This window comes from Vulpes lagopus, chromosome 21 (genome assembly GCF_018345385.1).
Source record: "Vulpes lagopus strain Blue_001 chromosome 21, ASM1834538v1, whole genome shotgun sequence".
Lineage (NCBI taxonomy): Eukaryota > Metazoa > Chordata > Mammalia > Carnivora > Canidae > Vulpes > Vulpes lagopus.
In genome coordinates, this window is record NC_054844.1 from 4,953,813 (window position 1) to 4,974,674 (window position 20,862).

Below are 20,862 nucleotides of genomic sequence, written 5' to 3' on the forward strand. Positions count from 1 at the left end.
TTGTCTCTGTGTCTGGTGTAGTTTGTCATAAGGAAGCCAGGCATAGATCCATAGCCTGTTGTTCACAACCAGCCTCACACACTGATGAGTAAGTTCATGGTTCTTGGTAAAGTTTTGGGATCATAGGTGAGGTCCGGAGCCGATGACCAAGAAATAATTCTTGAGATGTCTTTGGTGCAAAATGGTTTTGTTAAAGCACAGGGATAGGACTGGTGGGCAGGAAGAGCAGCTGTCCCAGGCCTGTGGGTAGTGGTTGATTATATACCTGGGAGTTGGGAGGGGTTTAAGGATAGCATACTCTCTAAGGAATTTTGGAAGCAAGGTTTCCAGGACCTCGAGGGGGCTGGCTTTCATTGGGAAAAGGTCACCATCTAATAAAACCTGAATCGTGAGACCCTTCAGATGTATGTCAGTGGGCCATGTGCCAAGGATGATTGTCAACACGTATCTTGGAGGTTTAGAGATAAAGGGAAATTTCTAAAGGAGTTTTTATATGTTAAAGTAGACTCTTAAGGTCATAAGGGTCGGGCTAGAATTGCCTTTTGCCTTTAGCAAAGTATTAACATTGAGGCAATTGAGTCAGTAGAGGAATGTGCCTCTGCCTGTTTCAAGGACTTGTCAATGTGCTGCCCCAGGCTCATGCCTTGTCCTCAGCTAGCCCTGTGTTCCCCCACAGTTCTTACCAGACCAGACCAGCCATATGTTTAGATAAACTTTGCTGTGAGTGAATGTACTCAGGAGGTAAAGGCTATCGCTAATGGGGATCTCAGAAAGGAAAGTGTGTGGTGGCGCAGATCAGCACTGTTAGAGCTCTGGCCACCTAATGCTAGGCTCCCAAGTCAGGATAAGTTGGTCACAAAATAGGTTAGACTGACACTAGGTCACCCATCAACCTCAAGAAAATTTCTATGCGATGAGATATAGCATCACAATCCCAACCCAGCAGCACATCCCTCTTGGGCATTAATTTGACGTTGAGAAACCCAAGGATTGGCTACAGCTGTTAATGTGCATATGGGGGGAAAAAAGATGATATTTTCCTCTCATCCTGTCCTATGTCTTGTGAGCTTGGCTTTATGACCTCTGAGGATATTCTCTCTTGCCTCCACCAACCAGAAGATGCACGTACTGACATGAATTTGGAGGATGGTCAAATAGGTTGGATCCCTTCAGCAGTATTTTCTTTGTCCACTGTGTCAGCTCTCAGGAGAATTTGTCCCAAGAGGTCCCAAGACATCTGGGCCTATTGTTGTCTCACCCTCATTGCCCACTAGTCTCATGGGAAACTGGAGATAGCATTTTACTCATTTGGCCAGACAGAAATGTGGTTTGCATCCCATTTTTGGATAGATCTTTCTTTCTTTCTTTCTTTCTTTCTTTCTTTCTTTCTTTCTTTCTTTCTTTCTTTTTCTTTCTTTCTTTCTTTCTTTCTTTCTTTCTTTCTTTCTTTCTTTCTTTCTTTCTTTCTTTCTTTCTTTCTTTCAAGATTTTATTTATTTATTCATGAGAGACACAGAGAGAGAGGCAGAGACACATGCAAAAGGAGAAGCAGGCTCCCTGCAAGGAGCCCAATGTGGAACTCAATCTCGGATTCTGGGATCACACCCTGAGCCGAAGGTGGACGCCCAATTGCTAAGCCACCCAGGCGTCCCATTGGCTAGATCTTTCTTAGGCTAATTCTGAGAGTGAACATTGTGGAACTTGGGAGGGCTATATCTTTGCACTGTCTTTCAGGGACATCTCTTGTACTCATGATTAAGCCATAAAAAGGCTTATTGGTTTGAGTTGCTGTAAGATCTTATTCGCCAATGGCCCAATGGTGGATCCTTTGAAGTGGCTATATTTAAAAGAAAAACATTTTTAATTAATTAATTAATTTTTAAAAGATTTTATTTATTTATTTGGCAGAGAGAAAGAGAAAGAGCAAGCATAAGCAGGGGGAGCAGGGGGGAAGGGGCAGAGGGAGAAGGGAGAAGTAGTCTCCCCGCCAAACAAGGAGTTCGATGTGGGATTTGATCCCAGGACCCTGGGATCATGACCTGTGCCAAAGGTAGACGCTTAACCGACTGAGCCGCCCAGGTGCCCAGAAAAGCAGTTTGTTTAAAGAGAGCTCTCATCCTAAACAACTGGCTTACTGGTACCTATGAAAAGATCAAGCTAAAATTGGGTATAGTATAATGGCAAGCCCTAGGAACTCTCTTAATAAGATGGAAGAATAGAAATTAGACTTAAAACAAAAATTAAAATCCGCATCTACCATGATTTTCCCTTCTCCTCATCTCCAACTCTCTGACCCTGACTCTCCAGAAGATCTTTTGAATCTCTGGGCCCTTGATCTAAACCTTCTCTCTCAAAATCCAGCAAATTCCCTTAGACGCTCTCACTTCCACCAGCTTTCCCAGAAAATCCCTTCACCAGCCAAATGGTTGGTTTGACTTCCCATTCTTTGCAAGATTTACAGAGAGCATTCTGGTCTGATCTCCAGGCCTGGGGTAGACAGGTTACCCACATAAATACTAAAACCAGGAAATTAATTTAGCAAAAGCACCTGAGACGGACAATAGCGCTCACTGCTCTGTCTCTTATAACTCCTGCTTTCTAGGACTCTGGAATCTGGCTCTGCAAATAGCAGGCAATGTCCTATGTAGATGTATCCTGGACAACCTCCTCTCCCCTTACTAAGAATTCCTGTCCCCTGGACAGCAGTGGATACTCTAAGTCATGAAGCCCTTCTACCTCCTCTTTCAGAGGATCGTGCTAAGTTTAGACAAGTTGAAAAGATTACTGGCCATTCACAACCCCACTAACAAAGACCTCAATGAGCTGTTAAAGAGTGTTCTTCTCACCCCTGATAATACTATAGTTATCAGACAAGCCAGACAGTCCACTGGGGAATGCCTCCTAACACACACCAAATAGGTAACTAGAATTTTTCCCAGGTCCTTGTACAAATGATCAGGAAATGGTTCAGCTGGAGGCCAATGTTCAGGGACTGATAAGAGCAATATTTAAGTCTTCCCCCCACTAAGGTGAATTGGTCCAAGATTGAATTGTGCACTCAGAAAGAATGAGAGCATTTGACGGCTTTTGCTGAACGATTTATACAGATATTTAAAAAGGCATTCTGCACTACACTCTGGAGTTTTAGAACATAGGAATCTTTTGATTTCCATCTTAGTTGGAAATCTACCTAACATAAAGAAGCAAGTTTGGTTGGATGGGTGGGTAATTGATATTCAAGCTGCAATTTAGCACTTTGAGGAGCTAGAAACAACACATTGTCTTGCAAATCTCTACAAAACCAAAAATGTAGCTCTAGAAGCAACGCAAAGCTCACTTATCCTTACCAATTCCAAGAACTCTCCTATTCATCTCAAAACGCTTGTGAGTGTTGTAAAAGATCAGGTCAATGGAAACAGCGTTGTCCTGCACTTAAGAAAAAGAAGGAAAAATTTAAATAATAATAGTAATGACTCTCAAATTCTGATTAATACCTCAAAAGAAAACTTGCCTTTGTAATGTAAATTTTCTACCTCCATCTTCTCTAGGACTTAAGAGCCATTCTTTGAAATCAAAGTTTTAAGGGAGAAGTTTCTCATCAGGAGAGGGAAAAGGGACAGAGTTGGAAATTGGACTCACGAAATATCTTAAATGTCCTCTCTACAGCTATGAGTAAAATACTTTAGCCAGGTGAGCAGGCAAATTTAACTTATCCCAACTGCTGAAGTAAATTTTGGATTCAACTGTTCTTTTATAAACTGGTTAGTTTTGGATCATTTTGCACCTGACTCATGGCTAAAAATGTAAAACAATGGCTATAAGGTCTCTCTGTCAGTCTGTATGTTTATGTGTGTCTGTAAATGCATATAACAGTTGTGTGATATTATTTTTTTAAAGATTTTATTTATTTGTTTATTCATGAGAGACACAGAGAGAGGCAGACATAGGCAGAGGGAGAAGCAGGCTCCCTATGGGGAGCTCAATGCGGGAACTCAATCCCAGGACCCCAGGAACATGACTGGAGCCAAAGGCAGATGCTCAACCACTGAGCCACCCAGGTGTCCCAGATGTGTGATATTTTTCTGCCTCAAGATGGTACTGCCAAGTTAATTTATCAAAGTTCTATTTATTTAATTGGCTTAAAATTAAGTGCTTATAAATTGAGTATTCCTAAAGTTCTCAGAAATATAACAGAAACTGACCCAAAGGCCTTTCAGGTTCACATGATCTGGAAAAATATTCACTATTAAAGCTAGTTGAAGTTCATTGGTTTAATTAAAATATACATGTCTTTAGAGTTATCAAAATTGACTATAACACAACTAAATCTCCTTAAGTCTACTATTCTTGCCATCTCACAAAATCTGTCAGCAAGAAAAATAATTTGGGATGAAGGTTGGCTTGGTCAAATGTCTCATGAGGTTTTTATGAGTAGCTTAAACATAATTGTTGGGAGCAGAGATAGATACAAGCGGGGTAAGAGTTCGAGGTGAGCTTTTTAGCAATTGTTACATTTTGCGGTATTTGTACTTGAAAATAGCTTCCAAAATCCTTTTGGTAACTTGAAACTTTAGAGTTATGCAAAGTTAAGTTAAATAATAAAAAAGTATTGAATAGCTAGAGCATTCCAAATGAGATTAAATAGTAAAACATTACTGAATATAGGCTAATCTTTTGGCTTCCTATTGCAGAGAAACTAAAGATATTCAGGACTATTTGTAAACATGTCTTGTACCACATTGAAAGACTATGATACTAAAAAGGGCACATGCTTCTAAAAATAATGAAATGAATTCACAAATCTGCCAACATAGAGAATATTGGTTTGACAGTTGACAATTTCCTATTTCTTGGTTTTCACTAGAAATTAAGGTTTCCCAGGGTTAAAAATTCTATTAAATATATGTAATGAAACATTCAGAAAACATAAGGGAAAAATTCTGTATGCAAGGAAAGTCAAATATGGTTTCTTGGTTAGAAAAAAATATGAGAAATGGAGACATGAGGGACAACAAAGTAATTTGGTCCAAAAGTGAAATATCTGATGGGAAAGGAAAGAAACAAGGACAAATTAGTAGAAAGTTAGGGAGAGTTGAAGAGAGAGTCTGACCTTGTGTGGTCAGGTGGGCTGGGATTGAATGCATGTATTAGAATGGTATAAAATTCAGCTTTAAGATTAGTAGTGTACTTATGTAAAACTGAAACTTGATTTTCTCTCATCTGCTAAACAGACAGTTTTCTTGGACTATTGGCCTGCTCCCTGTAAGAGATTATGAAAAGTTTCTCTTTACCTTTTGAGTCATCGGCCTAGGAAGAAAAGATTTTGCGTTTTATCAAAATAATTCCTTGTGTTTCATGTTGTCTTAATCAAGCCTTTGATTTCCCAAGAAAACAAAAACTTCTCAATATTGGAAGAGCTAAGTTTGCTCACAACTATGTAACTCTCTGTGTTTGCCTTTGAAATCTTTTATTGTCTCTTTGGTTAAATAGTTAACTAAGTATTGTTTCATAATGATCTGTGATCCTTATTAGTCAAGTGTCCAAACCTTTTGATATTTGTGACAAATTTTCCTAAATCAAATTGTAAATGAAATCTTTTTGAACTTGAACCAACTGTGGAATTTTCCAGAGGGTCCCTAGAACATCTCAAAAGGTTTGTTCTCTCTCCTTATAAAAAGGAAGATACTATACTAATTCTTATTTAATATGTTAAATTAGGGCAGCCTGGGTGGCTCTGCAGTTTAGCACCATCTTCAGCCCAGGGCATGATTCTGGAGACCCGGGATCAAGTCCCACGCCAGGCTCCCTGCATGGAGCCTGCTTCTCCCTCTGCCTGTGTCTCTGCTTCACTTTCTGTGTCTCTCATGAATAAATAAATAAATAATCTTTTAAAAAAAATAATAATATGTTAAATTACATGAGAAGTATTGTCAAATAAGAAGTAACAGTAAGCCTCTTTTATGTTGTATTTGTATAGAGGTAAAAGCATTCTAGAACTGAATGAAATTCCTAAAATTCTAGTATGTCCTGGTATAATATTGAAATTCTGCCATTATCTTAAAATTTGTGTGTCACAGAAATAATAAAATTTCTTTGCTAATTGTATTATAATGAACTCTCATCAGAACTTTAGCCTTGTAAGTCTTTTGTCATTTACAGTTATTGTTTTACTCTGGTGCTTTTGCTAAAGCATTCCCGCAAAAGTGTTCCATCTTCAAGTGAATTCATGGAAAAGACTCTGGCAAGCAGAGGTTTCTGATCAAGAAACTTGCCAATAGGATCCAACAGTACATTAAGAGGATTATTCACTACGACCAAATGGGATTTATCCCCAGGATGCAAGGGTGGTTCAACATGCATAAAACAATCAATGTGATAGATCACATCAATAAGAGAAAAGACAAGAACCGTATCATCCTCTCAATAGATGCAGAGAAAGCATTTGACAAAATACAGCATCCACTCCTGATGAAAACTCTTCAATGTGTAGGGATAGAAGGAACATTTCTCAATATCGTAAAAGCCATTTATGAAGCCCACAGTAAATATCATTCTCAATGGGGAAAAACTGAGAGCCTTTCCCCTAAGATCAGGAACATGACAGGGATGTCCATTCTCATCACTGTTATTCAACATAGTACTAGAAGTCTTAGCCTCAGCAATCAGACAACGAAAAGAAATAAAAGGCATTCAAATTGGCAAAGTAGAAGTCAAACTCTCCCTCTTTGCAGATGACATGATATTGTATGTAGAAAATCCTAAAGAGGTACGCCTGGGCGGCTCAGCAGTTGGGCATCTGCCTTCACCTCAGGGTGTGATTCCAGAATGTGGGGATTGAGTCCCACATCAGGCTCCTTGCATGGTGCCTGTTTCTCCCTCTGCCTGTATCTCTGCCTCCTTCTCTTTCTGTGTCCTTCATGAATAAATAAATAAAATCTTAAAAAAAGAAAAGAAAAGAAAAACAAAACCCAAAAGACCACCCCAAGATTGCTAGAACTCATACATAATTCGGCAGCGTGGTGGGATACAAAATCAATGCACAGAAATCAGTGGCATTTCTATACACTAACAATGAGCCTGAAGAAAGAGAAATTAAGGAATCAATCCCATTTACAACTGCACCCAAAACCATAAGATACCTAGAAATAAACCTAACCAAAGAGGTAAAGGATCTATACTCTAAAAACTACAGAACACTTATGATCATAAAACCGAATGGGTAAGGACTTCCAGAACTAGTGGAAACACTGGATTCAAGAAAAACAAGAATTAATAACATGGAACTGAATAAACTGATGAGGATGATTATAACTTTTATGACCTTTTGTTTGAAACTATTTTGTTCTTCCAGATTTAAGGAAAAATTTTTCTTAACCTACCTATATTTTAGAGCAATAACTTGGTAAACTGTAAAAGATGAAGGAATTACATTTTCTCCCTACCTGATCCCTTCACAATTTGGAAACTCCTAGTGAGTAAGTGTTCGTATTTTCATGGTAATATAGTTTACATGCAAAAATTGTATAAGAATCTATTTTCCTGGGACCCCTGGGTGCCTCAGTGGTTGGGCGTCTGCCTTTGGCTCTGGGTGTGATCCTGGAGTCTGGGGATCGAGTCCCACATTGGGCTCCCTACAGGGAGTCTGCTTCTCCCTCTGCCTATGTCTCTTCCTCTCTCTGTGTCTCTCATGAATAAATAAATAAAATCATTTTTTAAAAAAGAATCTGTTCTTCTTGTAACAGGACAAAATTGGAAATATCTGTTATATTACCAAGGCTTTGGCTGGAATGTCATATTTGAGAGAGATGTGCATAGAATCAGATAAGCTAGATAGTGTTAAGGAACTAAGGCTGCCATTATGAGCAAATTAAGCCCCTTAGGAAAATAGCCTGTTACCTTGCTTACAGGCTTCCTATCTAAATAGGTATAAGGAAGGTCACTTTCTGGCAGATGCAGGCACCTCAGAGTCTTGGGACCTCAAAGAGAGGAATTTACCCAGATCTATAGGTATTGCAGGCAAAGTTTGATGGTAAGCCCTTTAGCTTGGCTTTCTAGCCAGGAGAAGCTATTAAAAGTTTAATCTAAGGGGCGCCTGGGTGGCCCAGTCAGTTAAGCGTTGGACTCTTAATTTCAGCTCAGGTCCTGATCTCAGGGTCATGAGATTGAGCCCTATGTCAGGTTCCCTGCTGGAGGTAGAGTCTGCTTGAGATTCACTCTCCCCCTCTTCCTCTGCCCTCTCTCCCCTCATGTGGAAGCTCTCTCTCTCTCACTTGCTTGCTCACAAATTAAATAAATAAAAATTCAGTCTGAGATTCTTTATGAAAAGTTGCAGCAAAGCAGATTTAAAAGAGCCGATGTGGTCAACCACTCCTCTTGCTTCACTTATGTAAATAATCAGGCCAAGTTTTTGAAAACTAGACGTATTTTGCAAACAAATTAGTCTTAATTTGGCTATCTTTGATAACAATTAAAGTGATTTTAGAGAAAAAAATTATGTTTCAGTAGCATACTTTTGTGGATATTAGATTCCATTACTGGCCATTGCCTTTGAGGTTTTGTTATTTACTTGTAAGCTGGACTAGATCTTGAATTCTTCTAGTCTCCTCAAATATCTGGCTACAAGTCTTTCAACTAATATTTCCAATTTTTTCCCATTCTTTGACTTGGGATCACTAAGAACTAAAACTGCCCTTCCCCCTGAATTCCTGCAAACTGAAGCTAGACGATTTGTTATAAATATCAGAAAAATTGCCACAATAGCTCACATGTAGACAATGGTGTTCATGCCTGTTGCTGAATGGACCATACAGAAAGTTTACCAGCACATCTGATGACATCGTCAGAAACATTCAAACTGCAAACCAGGAAAACTGGTCAGATTGTCCCTACCTGTCCTCATTCCATCTGAAGATGCTTTCTAAACCTGACATTTAGAAATATTCTCAATTGGCAGTTTTCAGGACTCAGACACTAGGTTTATAATTTGCTTTTACCATTAACTTTTGTTTTTCTTTAGTTTACTTGATTGTTTTGCTTACACAATAGAGACCTAACTTTGGGAGCCCACTGGCAAGACTTCCCAAAATTAGACTACTCTAACTGAACTCATCTATTCTCGAGACTGAGACTGGTTCAAGGAGATTTGTCAGCTTAATTTCTGGACTGTGAAACTTCTTTTTTTTTAAGATTTTAATTTTTTACTTATTTATTCATGAGAGATGGAGAGAGAGGGGGGGGGCAGAGGGAGAAGCGGGCTTCCCTCAGGGAGTCCAATGTTGGACTCGATTCCAGACTCCAGGATCACGTCCTGAGCCGAAGGCAGACTCTCAACTGCTGAGCCACCCAGTCGTCCCTGGACTGTGAAACTTCTTATTTGAAGTTTCAAAGGCAGTACTACAGGGGAGGAGAATTTGTCACTCCCAAAATATGCCTCTTTGTCATCAGGATTATCTTAGGTTGGTTACTTTTAAGAAACTGCAGATTAAGAAAAGCTCTTTACCTCCTGCTCAACTGCCTTAGAAAGAGGTCCTATACCCCTTCTTCTCTAGGAAAAGAGCTATTGCTAGAAATACCTTTTTTACCTAAGAAATTTACCTTCATAACAGGGCAACATTTGCTTTTCAAACATCTCTCACTTTCCTGTAAATGGTCAATCTTCTCTTTCTATCCCCAGACTCCTATACCTTTCTTTGGCTCAGGATGGTCTACAAGCATTTTATTTTTTAATTTTTTAATTTTAATTTTTTTAAAGATTTTATTTATTTATTCATAGAGACAGAGAGACAGAGAGGCAGAGACACAGGCAGAGGGAGAAGCAGGCTCCATGCAGGGAGCCTGACGTGGAACTCAATCCTGGGTCTCCAGGATCACGCCCTGGGCTGCTAAACTGCTGCACCACCGGGGCTGCCCTTTTTTTTTTTTTTTGCCTTTTTTTTTAAATAAAGATTTTATTTATTTATTTGAAAGACAGACAGAGAGAGAGAGCAGTGGGAGGGGCAGAGAGTGAGAGAGAACCCCAGGCCAACTCTCCTCTGAGCATGGAATCCAACTTTGGCCTCAGTCTCACAACCTTGAGATTATGACCTGAGCTGAAATCAAGAACCACCCAGATTCTATAAGCTTCAATTACCTGGCTGCTTTTTGGGTCTCATATTTTTATAGGGCTCCTATACATAAGAAATTTGTTTTTCTGCTATTAATCCATCTTAAATTAATTTAATTATCAGATCAGCCAAAGAACCTGGAAGAGAAAAAAAAATTTCTGCCTTTGCAGAAGTTTCTAGAATTAATTATTATTATTATTATTCTGAATTAGATTGTCATAAGTTGAAATGCATATTGTAATACCTAGTACAAGCACTGAGAAAATAGCGAAAAAATATATAGCAAAAAGGAAAAAGAAAACCCAGAAGAATTAAAATGACACACTAAAAATATTTATTCAATATCTATTCAATACAATAAAAAAATTTATTCAATTTATTCAAAACAAGGAAGTAAGGGAAGAGGATAGAATTTTTTTAAATGAGAATAGGAGGCAAATAGCAAAATAGCAGATGTAAATCCAACCCGATCAGTAATTTACTAAATATGAATAATCTGCTATGATATTGTGATTTATAATAGGAAATATATATTTTGTCTTTGTCCATGGTTTTCAGCTCACAGATCCCAAGATTTTTGGAATTTCCTAAGTGATGAGAGCAACGGTGACACCTTTTTTGTGATCTTTTGTCCTCAATTCCTGAAAATGCTTCAGAGCCATAAAAGTGAATTGGATGTCTTGTTATTCATAACATGCCCCTTTCCACCACCACTAAGTTTCTGTAAATGAGTTGACTTTTGAAATCCCCTAAAAATAGGGGATCTGGTTGCCAGGGTAACCAACCAGGATTAGAGGGCTGGAATTTTATGTCCCTGATTTCCAGGGAGGGGAAAGGGGCTGAAGATTGAATCACCAATGGCCCATGATTTAGTCAATCATATCCATGTAATGACGCCTCCATAAAAACTCAAAAGGATGGGGTTTGGGGATCTTCCAGGTTGGTGAACCAGAATGCTTCCACATGTCATCATGTCAAGCCTCAAACCCCATGAGGACAGAAGTTACTCTGTGGGGGACTTAACTCTATATTTCTCTTTACCTGGCTCTTGATTTATATCCTTTAATATTCTTTGTAATAAACTGCTAACCTAGTGGGTAAACTGGTTTCCGAGTTCTGTAAGCCACTTTAGCAAATTAATCAAACCCAAGAAGGGGGTCAGGAGAACCTCTGATTTATATGCAGCAAGTCTGAAGTACAGATAAAAACCAAAGCTTGCAGTTGAGATCTGAAATGGTGGGGGGCGGGGGTGAGGGGGATGGAGGAGTGGGGGGGCAGTCTTGTAGGACTGATGCTGCCTCTGCGTAGCTAGTGTCAGAATCCAGTTGAATGGTAGGACACACAGCTGATGTCTGAGGGCTTGGTGATGTGGGAAAAACCCCGAGACATTGAAAGTGAGTACAGAATTGGGAGTGGGAAAAACCCCGAGACATTGAAAGTGAGTACAGAATTGGGAGTAAACACTCCACTCAGAAGGCACTGATTGTCAGACTGAATAAAAAGGGCAAGACCAAATTCTTTGCTGTCTATAAGAAAAGTAACTTTGATTCAAAGAAGCAAGGAGATTAAAAGTAAAAGATGGTGGGTGGAACTCTAGTTTCAGCTATGACATGTAAAAAACTTGAATTCCTCATGTCCATCCCTTCAACAGGATAAAAGCTGAACAAACCAAAAATAAGTGACTTTTCTAATATCTCCTGATATCTGGAGAGACAGGTCCATACAGAGAATCACAGCCTCAAACAGTTTACCTAAAGGGAAGCCACTATAGCCATAAAATGGTAGGAATACTTAAATGATAATTTTGATGAATTGCTAGAGGCTGAGTATGGATTTACCTGAGAGTGATAAGTTCCTGCAGCTGTATTTTCAGGAAAGCCCCACATTTACATTAGCTTTATTTTCAGGAACACCACCAAAATCTCAAGGTGAGGATCTTTTTTTTTTTTTTAATTTTTATTTATTTATGAGAGTCACAGAGAGAGAGAGAGAGGCAGAGACACAGGCAGAGGGAGAAGCAGGCTCCATGCACCGGGAGCCCGATGTGGGATTCGATCCCGGGTCTCCAGGATCGCGCCCTGAGCCAAAGGCAAGCGCTAAACCGCTGCGCCACCCAGGGATCCCTTAAGGTGAGGATCTGACAAAAACTTCCACATGTTTCGAGCAGAAGTGAAGAGAAAGTAACCATTTTTACATATAGGTAGAGTGTTCTTCATAACAAAGATCTACTCTGCAAAGACCAACTTTACCAGAAAATCTACCTGGGGAAAGACAACTCCAGCTCCCTATAAACTTCCTGTTTCACCTAAAGGATACAAAAGAAGACAGAAAAAAACTTCTGAAGGTCATAGCCCAGAGACTCAGGCACACTGAAAAATCAAGATTGAATCATAAGATTATAGAAATCTTCTCTCCTGAACACTTCATCAGCACATCACAGGGCTCCAGTATCATAACAGCAGATTACAATGGAGAGAGCTGAAAAACACAAGGATAGAGGAGGTAACTGAAGCTCCTGGGGACTGCAGGCACAGTAAACACTACATATAGCCTCGCTCCTACCCAGATTGACATGAAGCCTCACACAAAAGGCCTGTTTACCTCAGTTCCTATTGCCTAATACATTATGTCTGCTTTCAACCAAAAAATTATAAGGCATGCTAAAGAGTAAGTAGAAACAGCCTGAAGAGACAGAGCAAGCATCAGAAGCAAACATAAATGTGACATAGATTTTGGAATTCTGAGGTATGGAATGTAAAATAACTATGACTAAAATGTTAAGGGCTCTAATGAAAAAGTGGGCAGTGTGCAAGAATGTGAACAGAGAAATAGAAATTCTAAGAATGGATCAAAAGGAATACTATAAATAAAATATCCTGTAACACAAATGAAGAATGCCCTTGATGAGCTCACCGGTACACTGGACACGGCTGAGGAAAGAATCAGTGAAAACGAAGCTAGGACAATAGAAACTTTTCAGACTGAAATGCAAAGAGAAAAAAATGAAAACAAAGGAAGAGAATATCTGATAACTGTGGGACAATTATAAAGAGTATAACATATGTCTAGTGGGAATACCAGAAGGAGAAGGAAGATGGAAAGGAGCAGGAGAAATTGAGTAATAATGGCTGAGAATTTTCCAATATTAATGACAGACATCAAGCTGCAGGAAACTCAGGGAATACCAAACAGGATAAATACCAAATTATCTCTACCAAGGCATCTCAAATTTAAACTTCAGAAAGCCAGGGACACCTGAGTGGTTCAGTTGGGTAAGCACATGCCTTTGGCTCAGGTCATGATCTCCAGGTCCTGGGATCCAGCCCTGAGTGGAACTCCCTGCTCAGTGTGGAGCCTGTTTCCTTTCTCTCCCTTTGCCCCTCCCCGCTTCATGTGGGGTGTGCTCTCTCTCTCTCTCATAAATAAATGAAATCTTTAAAAAAATAAAAATAAACTTCAGAAAACCAAAGGCAAAGGAAGTCTTCAAAGAAGTTAGGGGGCAGGGTAGAGGAAGGACATCTTACCTATAGAAGCACAAGAATGAAAACTGGATTGGACTTCTCATTACACACCATGTAAACAAGAGAGTAGAGTAAAATATTTTAACAGTTGAAAGAAAAAAAACCCACCAACCTAGAATTCTATGTCCAACAAAGTTTTCTTTCAAAGGTGAAAGAGAAATAAATACTTTCTCAGATAAAAACTGACAGATTTTATTACTAGTAGGTCTGCCGTGCAGGAAGTTTTTTATTTTATTTAATTTTTAGGATTTATCCATTTATTTTAGAGACAAAGATAGAGAGTCCATGAGCAGGGGGAGAGTCAGAAGAAGTGGGAGAAGTGTGGACTCCCTGCACAGTGGGGGAGCATCACATGTGCCTTGATCCCCTGACCCTGAGATCACGACCTGAGCCAAAACCAAGAATTGGATGACCAGCTAAATTAGCCACCCAGGAAGCCCTAGGAAATGTTTTAAAAGAAACTCTTCAGAGAGAAGGAAAATGACATAGTTTAGAAACTTGGATCTATGTAATCAAAGGAAGAATATCAGAGAAGAAATAAGTGAAATATTAAAGAAAATTAATAATTAAAATTTTAAAAATAATAAAATTAAACCTCTTACTTTTGTTATTCTTAATTGATCTAATAGAAGCTATTTGTTCAAAGTAATAATAGTTATGATATACAGGGTGATTACAGCATTTGGCCAAGTGAATGACAGCAACATTGTAAAGGATAGAAGGGAGGAATTGAGAATAGTAAATGTAGAACTATTTGAAAGTAGATTTAGATTAGTTGTAAATATATATTGTAAACTTTAGGCTAAGCACTAAAATATTTTAAAAGTAAGTATAATTGGGGGCACCCAAGTGGCTCAATCTGTTAAGCGTCTGCCTTTGGCTCAGGTCATGATCACAGGGTCCCTTGAGTGAATCCTGTGTTGGGCTCCCTGCTCAGGAAAGAATCTACTTCTCTCTCTCCTTCTGCCTTTCCTCTTGGCTCATTTTTTCTCTCTGTCAAATAAGTAAATAAAATATTTTTTTAAAAGTATAACTGATGTTCAGACAGGAGGGAAATGGACTATTATAAAATTCTCAATAAGAACCAAGAGAAGGCATTAAAAGAAGATAATTAAAAAAAAAAAAACAAGCGCAACAAATATAAGACAGTTATAAATGTGGTAGATATTCACTTAAAGTGTGAATATGAAATACAGAAATAAAAGACAAGAGATTGCCACAATGGATAAAAACATAAGACCTAACTGTCTATAAGAAACCCATTTTAAATATGAAGACACACAGGACGCCTAGGTGGTTCAGTGTTTGAGAATTGGCCTTCAGCTCAGGGAGTGATCCCTGTCTGGGATCAAGTGCCGCACTGGGCTCCCTGTGAGGAGCCTGCTTCTCCCTCTGCCTATGTCTCTGCCTCTCTCTGTGTCTCTCATGAATAAATAAATACAATCTTTAATAAAATAAATATGAAAACACAGATAAGTTAAAGAGGTGAGGTAAGAGAGATATAATTTTCAAATCAAAAGAAAGCTCTATTAGTTATGTTACTGTCATACAAAATATATTTAAAACAAGATAAATTATTAGTGATTTAAAAAAGAACATTATATAGTAAGAAAGGGGTCAATTCCCCTAGAAGACACAATCCTTAACATGTATACACCTAACAACAGAGTATCAAAATAAGTGAGGCAAAAACTGATAGAACTGCAAAGAGAGATAGATCCACTATTGTAACTAGAAACTTCAAACTCCTCTTTCAGTAAATGATGGGTTCAGCAGACACAAAAATAGGATATAGCTGAACTGAATAGCACAATTAATCAACTGGATCTAATTGACATTTATCCTTTATCCACCAAGGATACTTTATCCACCAAGTGTAGAATACACATTCTTCTCAAATTCACATGGAATATTCAGCAAGATAGATAACATTTTAAACCTTTAAACAAACCTTAACAAATTTAAAATAGAAATTATACAAAGTATGTTCTCACCACAATGAAATTAAACTAAAAATCAATACCAGAAACATGGCTGGAAAATCTCAAAATCTTTGGAGAGTAAACAATACATTTCTAAATGAAAGAAAGAAAAGAGAAATTTAAAAATATTTTGAACTAAATTAAAATGAAATATAGTTTATTCAAATGTGTGGAATGCAGTAACAGCAGTGCTTGCAGGGAAATTATAGCATTGAATGCATATATTACAAAAAGAGAATGATCTAAAATCAATAACCTTAGGAAACTAGAAAAAGAAGAAGAAATTAAATCTGAAGTAAAATATTAATAAATGAGGATGAAATGTCCATGGTTTGGAAGACTCGTTGTTATGATGTCATTCTATCTAAATTGATTCATAGAATGGACTTATTAAAATCTTGTCAGGCTTTTTGGTAGATATGACATGTTGAATCTAAATTTTCAGGGAAGTACAAAAGGCCTAGGGTAACCAAGACAATTTTGTAAAAGAAGAAAAAAGTGAAAGAAGTTACACTACATGATTACAAAACTTATTAGACATTTCAGTAATCAAGGCAATGTGGTATTGACATTAAGATGGACATATAGAGGGATGCCTGGGTGGCTCAGAGGTTGAATGTCTGCCTTCGGCTCAGGGCATGATCCCAGGGTCCTGGGATCGAGTCCCACATCGGGCTCCCCAGAGGGAGCCTGCTTCTCCCTCTGCCTGTGTCTCTGCCTCTCTATTTGTGTCTCTCATGAATAAATGAATAAAATCTTTAAAAAAAGATGAACATATAGGTTATTGGACCAGAATTGAGAGCCCAGAAATAAAACCTTAAATTTATAGTCCATTGATTTCAACTAGAGTAATAAGATAATTCAGTGGAGATATGGTCATCTTTGCAACAATAGGCTAGGATAGGGGATAGCCATATGCAAAAACATGAACTTGGATCATTCTCTCACATCATATACAAAAATTAATTCAAAATGCATCATAGTCAAAAAGAAATCCTCATGCACCAGTGGGAATGCAAACTGGTGCAGCTACTCCAGAAAATAATATGGAGGTTCCTCAAAAAGTTAAAAATAGAACTACCCTATGACCCAGCAATTGCACTACTAGGTATTTACCCAAAGGATACCAAAATACTGATTCAAAGGGGTACATGCACCCAGATATTTATAGCAGCATTATCAATAATAGCAAAGCTGTGGAAAGAGTCCAAGTATCCATCAATTGATGAATGGATAAAGAAGATGCAGTATAGTATATATATATATATATATATATATATATATATATATGTATATATATATATATTATATATATTCCATTATGATATTCCATTGTGTACATCCCATTATAATATTCCATTGTGTATATGTGTGTGCATATAAATATACATATATATACATATATGTAATGAAATATTACTCAGCCATCAAAAAGAATGAAATCTTGCCATTTGCAATGACGTGGATGGGGCTAGAGTGTACTATGCAAAATAACTTAGATATGCTAAGCAAAATAAGCCAGGAAAAGAAAAATACCATATGATTTCACTCATTTCATTTCATATATGAATTCACTATGTAGAATTTAAGAAATAAAACAGATGAACATAGGGGAAAGGAAGTAAAAATAAAATAAGATAAAAACAGAGAGAGAGGCAAACCATAAGAGACTCTTAACAATAGAGAACAAACTGAGGATTGCTGGAGGGGAGGTGGGTGGTGTATGGGGTAAATGAGTGTTGAGTATTAAGGAGGACACTTGTTCTGATGAGCATTGGGTATTATATGTAAGTGGTGAATCAGTAAATTCTACTCCTGAAACCAATACTACACTTGAATTTAAATAAAAACTTGGAGGGAAAAAAATGCATCATAGTCCTAAGTATAAGGGCTAAAACTATGAGACTTTTCAAAGAAAATGTAGATGAAAAATCTTTGAGAAATCTTGTGAAAGTCTTCATGGCTCCCAAACAGAAACTGTAAAAAAATGGACAAATTGCACTTTACTAAAATTAAAAATCTTTGTGCTTCAAGAAACTTCAACAAAGTAGAAAGTCTAGTCATAGAATAGGATAGAATATTTATTAAAATATATATCTGATAAAGGACTTCTATCCAGAATATGAAAAGAACTTTTATAACTCCATAAGAGACAAACAACCTGATTTCAGAATAGGTAAAAGACTTGAATAAGCAAGGAAAACATAAAGAGCTAATAAACACATGAAAAGGTGCTCAACATCATTAGTCATCAGGGAATGTAAATTAAAATCCTAATGTGATGCCACCATAGACTCACTAGACTGCTTTATTCAAGAAGATGGTATTGCTAAGGGTATGAAAAAGTAGGAACCCTCATATATTTCTGGCAATAATAAAAATACTTTGAAACCCTGTCTGGTTGTTTCTTTAAATTAAATATAAGCTGGGGTGCCTGGTTGGCTCAGTCAGTAGGGCATGTGACTCTTGATTTGGGGGTTGTGTGTTCAAGTGCACATTGGGTGTAGAGATTTCTTAAAAATAAAATCTTAAAACAAATAAATAAATTAATTAATTAATTAATTAAACATAAGCTTACCCAGCAATTTCACTCTAAGGAATCTATCCAAGAGAAATGAAGACATGTCCACACAAAGACAGAAGTAGATGTTCCTGGAAGTATTGTTCATAATGGCCCCAACCTGGAAATAATCCCAATGTCTATCAGTTGGTAAATGGTTAAACCCAATATCGTATATCCATACAATGGAACAATATTCAGCATTAAAAAAGGCATGAAATACCAGTACATGTAACAACATGGATGAACCTAAAAAAAATCATGCTTAAATAAGCCAGACTACATATGTTATGAGTCATTTTATAGAAAATGTCCTGGAAAGGCAAATTATCGAGACAGAAAATAGGGCAGTGGATACCTGAGGCAGGGTATTGGAATCATTATTGACTGCATGTAAACTCAATAGTTTTTAGGATGCTAACAATGTTCTAAAACTGGATTGTGATGGTTGTAAAACTCTATAAACTTATTAAAATAACTAAATTGTATACTCATAATGAATGAATTTTTTTAAAAGATTTTATTTATTTATTTATTCATGAGACACACAGAGAGAGAGAGAGAGAGAGGCAGAGACACAGGCAGAGGGAGAAGCAGGCTTCATGCAGGGAGCCTGATGCGGGACTCGATCCTGGAACTCCAGGATCATGCCCTGGGCCGAAGGCAGGCACTAAACTACTGAGCCACCCAGGGATCCCCATAATGAATGAATTTTAAGGTCTGTAAATTAAACCTCAATAAGTTTATAACAAAAGGAAATCTGATGCTCAGTACTGATTCAGCAATAGAGACATGACCTTTGGAAGATCAAAGCCCAGACTGAGAAGCCCCTTATCTGTGTAGACAACATCATCTCACTGTGACACAAACTCCCTGTCCTCTCCAGACTGCATTATGGCCCTAGCTAGAGCTGGTCTTATTCAGGTCCTGTCCTTCCCTCCTGCCCATTGCCCCCATGGACTAAGATGCTGCCTCCAGCATCTCTGGAATAGTGTGCCAGCTTCCAGCCATCTGCTCAACACTTATCAGTATCACAATGTAGAGATACTTCTGATACCAGTCATAGTCCATAGGTATTTTTTTTAATTTTTATTTATTTATGATAGTCACACAGAGAGAGAGAGAGAGGCAGAGACACAGGCAGAGGGAGAAGCAGGCTCCATGCACCGGGAGCCCGATGTGGGATTCGATCCCGGGTCTCCAGGATCGCGCCCTCGGCCAAAGACAGGCGCTAAACCGCTGCGCCACCCAGGGATCCCTCCATAGGTATTTTAAATGTAACAAAAATCAATTCTTGCCTATAAAAAATAAAAAAGAACTGAAATGTGCATAATATACACATATGTTGGATGATACTGTCTGCCCTATCAAGAATACCTACAAGCTTTTAAAACACGTGTGATGTTTATTTACCAGAAATGAGTGTGTCCAGAAAACCTAGGTGAACGATGAAAGGTGAAGATGTAGCACATCAGTGTCTGAGATCTGGAGTTTTACTTGAGTGACACATCTGTGAAGGAAGAGAAGGTTGACATCATCATTTCCTCTGCCAACTTTGTTTGCTGGTTTTGTTTTTGTTTTTGTTTTTTTTTAAGGAAAGTATTTCTTCGGGGCTGCAGCTGGCTGCCTCCAAAGAGAGATCAAACCAGCACATTTCCTGCTCTTGCCTTTCTCTTTTACTCTGGACCCAGCCACCAGCTGAGATTTTCAGGGCTTGAAAATGCCTTAACCGCTCATTTTATGTTTCCTTAACTACTCATTTCTTGATTCTTATTCATTTTCCAACAGATGTTTATTGAGCTCCTATCAGGTGCAAAGGGCTGTTTTAGATGCTATGGGGGATACAGAGATAGCAAAGAATGACCTGCCCTTAGATAGTTCACAGTCTAATTAAAGCAAGAGGTAGATAAGGTATGTACTCAAAAAACTAAACTATTAGGTAACATGTGATAACAGAGATACAAACTGAGCTATCAGAGTTTTGAACAAGGGGAGAAGTATTTTATTTTATTTTTTAAAAGATTTTATTTATTTATTTGAGAGAGATAGAGACCGTGAGAGAGATCATGAGTGTAGGGGAGGGGCAGGGGGGAGAGGGAGAAGCAGGCTCCCTGCTGTGCAGAGACCCCCCCCCCCCCACCCAGCCTGACTGGGGCTGGGTCCCAGGACCCTGAGATTATGACCCAAGCCAAAGGCAAACTCCCCAGGTGCCCCAAGGGGAGAAGCATTTTAGCTGGAACATACAGGAGAGTCTTTACAGAGAGCTACTGAAATCAGGCATTAGGAATGGGTATAACTTTGAGCCGCAGAGCTGAAGGAATATGGAAAATTTAAGTATAGGGAAGGATATGTGCCCGGAAGTAGCGGTTTTTAGAAATGGGAAAGCACAAGGTGTATTTGAGAGAAAAATAGTATCATTTTGTTAAAATGCGCAATATGTGTTGGGGAGCAGTAGCAGATGTTTCTATAAATATAAGTTGGGTCAAGTCATGAGGGAGATTGAAGCCTCATGAAGATTTTAATTCATCTCCTGACAGGCTGTATTAACCTTCTCACGACTCAGGGCATGTAAGTAATGGAGGCATAGACTCAGTGGCTCTATCTTGGAAAGATCCTGAAGCTATTTGAGGAAAATGTTCTGGATGATCACAAAAATATGGATGGTTTTATGAATGGCCTTTAGGCCCCATCCAGTC

At 38.2% G+C, this 20,862-nt stretch overlaps 1 protein-coding gene across 1 annotated transcript in view; it reads right to left on the minus strand.

Annotated features, from left to right (window-relative positions):
- Positions 1-19,602, minus strand: part of CRACR2A (calcium release activated channel regulator 2A) — a 165,952-nt gene extending 146,350 nt beyond the window's left edge. The window contains exons 1-2 of the mRNA XM_041735815.1: positions 19,580-19,602; positions 3,348-3,426 (exon numbers count right to left, since the gene is read on the minus strand). The gene's annotated coding sequence lies outside the window, so the exon portion shown is untranslated. The remainder of the gene's footprint in view (positions 1-3,347; positions 3,427-19,579) is intronic.
- Between the last annotated feature and the right edge of the window lie 1,260 nt (positions 19,603-20,862).